The sequence below is a fragment of the Gymnodraco acuticeps genome, unplaced genomic scaffold, assembly GCF_902827175.1.
Source record: "Gymnodraco acuticeps unplaced genomic scaffold, fGymAcu1.1, whole genome shotgun sequence".
In the NCBI taxonomy this organism is placed as follows: Eukaryota; Metazoa; Chordata; class Actinopteri; order Perciformes; family Bathydraconidae; genus Gymnodraco; species Gymnodraco acuticeps.
The window spans coordinates 300,310-304,564 of record NW_022991304.1 but is presented as its reverse complement, the minus strand read 5'-3'; positions in this window follow the sequence as shown (position 1 = coordinate 304,564).

Genomic DNA, 4,255 nt, shown 5'->3' with positions numbered 1-4,255 from the left:
GATAGCAGGAGACCCCATCTAGTCATTCAGAGAAAATTAGGACAATCTGATGTAGAGTTTCAAAATAAAAGACCTTTGAAGTCTCATATATGAGTTATCTTCCTTCTGTTTGTATCCAACAGTTCAAATGTTCGAATTACATTAAACCAGAATTGTCCCCCTTTTTTCTTTAACAGTGAAGAAAATTGGATATGTTAATGAAATATTGACCGCAAAACTCAAAATGTCCCCGGTTTTAATTTTGAAAATCTTTTATCCAAAGCGACTTACATACTCAATACTGTGGGCAATCCCCACAGGAGCCATTTGGGGTGAAGTGTCTTGCCTAGGGACACAACGACATGCTGACTGCAGTGGGGTTTGAACCTGTGCTCCCCTGATCCGAAAACCAACGCACTAGTCCAGGGGTATTCAACTAAAATTCAATGAGGTCCAGTTAGAGAAAATCTCCCCATGCAAAGGTCCGGAACATCAAAATGTCTAACTTGCTTTATGAATTAGTGTGATATATATTGAAGTAGCCTGTAGCTTTATCAACGTCTGCATGTAATCAACAACTGACTGCCAATCAAATAAAGAAAGTACAATTCTTAAACAACAATATTTATTGTCAATTAACATTGAACTATACAGATATACTGTGGATATGTGTAATGTTCCTCTCTGACTGCATTTAAAAATAGGAGAAAATAAATAAAATAGCTTTTGAAAAGATGTGCATCTTAAAAGTGCTTAATTTTAGATAAATAAAATAAAGTGTAGCAGCAGCTTGAGTTTCCCTTTTTCTTTGTTAACCGTTTCACATCATGACTTAACAGTTTCAGCCGATTATAGAACAATATCAGTCTTTACACATCATAACAATTGAACAGTTTTAAAGTTTCTCTTTCTTTCCCTCTTATATTGCAGTCCCTCACTCACTTTGTTCTGTTTAGTGCGAGAATTGAGCTCGAGCTTGTCCTGCCAGGAGTTTAAATCTGGGCTGAAATGGTGTCAGGGCCATTCTCATACACACATGCAGGTGCTCATTGGTTAGCCTGGAACGATATTTAGTTTTAATTTTGATCCTGGTGGACTGATCATATTGGGCTCTGAGACTGCTTATTTTTGGTGACCTCAGTTCTGACTTGAGAGGGAATGTTTGGTCTAACACTTTGTGTTTTGTCTGATAGTGGCGTTTTGGCACTTTTAATGAGCGCCACGGTCTCTGAATGAGACACACTGGTTCTGTGCTCCCAGTGGGCAGGATGAACATGAATGAGTATGTCCACTCAGGGTTAAAAGCTCTGTTCTCACTCTCCACTTTTCTCTTCTTGGAGAGCGCCATGTGTAATTATTTGTACATGTAAGGTTTTAGTGCTGTTTCACTGTTAGTTGTTGTGTTTTTTAGTGTTTGTCTATCTGTCTTATGTTAATGACTTTACTCTCTCTTTCCAGGTGTCGGCACTTCCTGTCCGTGTGGCACCTGTGAGACTGATTGTTGTGCCCGCCCCTGATTGTGTCCACCTGTGCCCCATTACCTAATGTGTATATATAGTCCTTCTCTCCCTTTGTCTTGTGTTGGTTCGTCTTGTCTTGTCGTTATATCCATGCCTGTTTGCCAGAGATCTGTTACATTACCTAGTAGAACCTAGTGATTCTATGGAGAGTCCTAGTAGATCCTAGAAGTCATCTTTGATAGCTTTGAGTTCTTTACCTCTTTACCATCCATCCATATTCTCCCGCTTATCCGTGGTCGGGTCGCGGCGGTAGCAGTTCCAGCAGAGAGCCCCAAACTTTATTTTCCCTGGCCACATCAACCAGCTCTGACTGGGGGATCCCAAGGTGCTCCCAGGCCAGCGAAGAGATATAATCCCTCCACCTGGTCCTAGGTCTACCCCTTGGTCTCTTCCCAGCTGGACGTGCCTGGAACACCTCCCTAGGGAGGCGCCCAGGTGGCATCCTAACTAGGTGCCCGAACCACCTCAACTGGCTCCTTTCGACGCGAAGGAGGAGCGGTTCAATGATGACTGAACTTCTCACCTTATCCCTAAGGGAGACACCAGCCACCCTGCGGAGAAAACCCATCTCGGCCGCTTGTATCCGCGATCTCGTTCTTTCGGTCATGACCCATCCTTCATGACCATAGGTGAGGGTAGGAACGAAAATGGCCCGGTAGACAGAGAGCTCTGCCTTCTGGCTCAGCTCCCTTTTCGTCACAACGGTGCAGTAAAGCGACTGCAGTACCGCTCCCGCTGCTCCGATTCTCCGGCCCATCTCACGCTCCATTGTTCCCTCACTCGAGAACAAGACCCCGAGATACTTGAACTCCTTCACTTGGGGTAAGGACTCATTCCCTACTTGGAGTGGACAGTCCATCGGTTTCCTGCTGAGAACCATGGCCTCAGATTTGGAGGTGCTGATCCTCATCCCAGCCGCTTCACACTCGGTTGCAAACCGATCCTGTGAGTGCTGAAGGTCGCAGACCGATGAAGCCATTAGAACCACATCATCTGCAAAAAGCAGTGGTGCAATCCTTAGTCCACCGAACTGCAGACCCCCTCCCCCACGACTACGCCTCGAAATCCGATCCATGTATATTACAAACAGGATTGGTGACAAAGCGCAGCCCTGGCGGAGGCCAACCCTCACCTGAAATGGATCCGACTTACTGCCGAGGACCCGGACACAGCTCTTGCTTTGGGAGTACAGAGATTGGATGGCCCTGAGTAGAGACCCCCTCACCCCATACTCCCGCAGCACCTCCCACAGTAACTCCCTGGGAAATCAGTCATACGCCTTCTCCAAGTCTACAAAACACATGTAGACCGGATAAGCGTACTCCCAGGCCCCCTCCAGGATCCTTGCGAGAGTAAAAAGCTGATCCGTCGTTCCACGACCAGGACGGAATCCGCATTGTTCCTCCTCAATCTGAGGTTCGACAATCGGCCTGACCCTCCTTTCGAGTACCTTAGAGTAAACTTTCCCGGGGAGGCTGAGTAGTGTGATGCCTCTGTAATTAGCACACACCCTCTGATCCCCCTTTTTGAATGGGGGAACCACCACCCCGGTCTGCCACTCCTTCGGTACTGTTTCCGCCTTCCACACAACGTTGATGAGACGTGTCAACCATGACAGTCCCTCAACACCCAGAGTCTTCAGCATTTCTGGGCGGATCTCATCCACCCCCAGGGCTTTGCCACTGTGGAGTTGTTTGACGACCTCCGTGACCTCCCCCCGGGAGATTGGTGTTGATCCCCCGTCATACTCCAGCTCTGCCTCTAACATAGAGGGCGGAGTTGTCGGGTTCAGGAGTTCCTCAAAGTGTTCCTTCCAACGCCCTAACACTCCATCAGTTGAGGTCAACAACGTCCCATCCTTACTGTACACAGCTTGGATGGTTCCCTGCTTCCCCCTCCTGAGGTGTCGGACAGTTTTCCAGAACAACTTTGGTGCCGCCCGAAAGTCCTTTTAATTTTAGAATTTTTTATTTCATTTTCAGTCTTTATTTCAAACAGATTAAAAAATAACAAATAACAAATGTGAAAAACAGAATACCGTATTGTTATAATACAGTATTTATCCACATTCATGGTAATATTTGTATATTCAACAATAAAAAACACAAAAAGTCTAAATATTAATTATATTATATGTGTCCGAAAGGGAGTAGGAGGAATTAAATGCTTATTAATTCCCACCCCTTACTTGATCAATGATTGTCCTTTAAATCATTATGCAAGTTATTCCTACATACGTTTACATTTATACATACATATACAATAATTTCTCATCTTCAATCACCTTTCTTCATTCTCATATTTTTACAAAAAAGTGTTTCTGTACATCCTTTTAAACTGAATTATGCTTGTGCTTTGTTTTAACTCCTGCTCCAAACCATTCCATAAAATCACCCCACAGATTGTTAAATTCATACTTCTCACAGTTGTTCTGACCTTGAGTTGTTTAAAATGTAGATTTCCTCTCAAATTATACCCACCCTCTCTGTCTACGAACAATGTTTTTAATTTCCTAGGAAGTCGATTATGTCTGGCTCTGTATATGATTTGTGCCGTTTTAAATTTAACCAGATCAGTGAACTTCAATATGTGTGACTTCAAAAATAATACATTAGTGTGTTCAAGATATCCAACATTATTGATAACTCTTATAGCCCTTGTTTGTAAGATGCATAATGGCTGTAGGTTGGTTTTGTACGTGTTTCCCCAAATCTCCACACAGTAAATCAGATATGGCAATATTAGTGTGTTATATA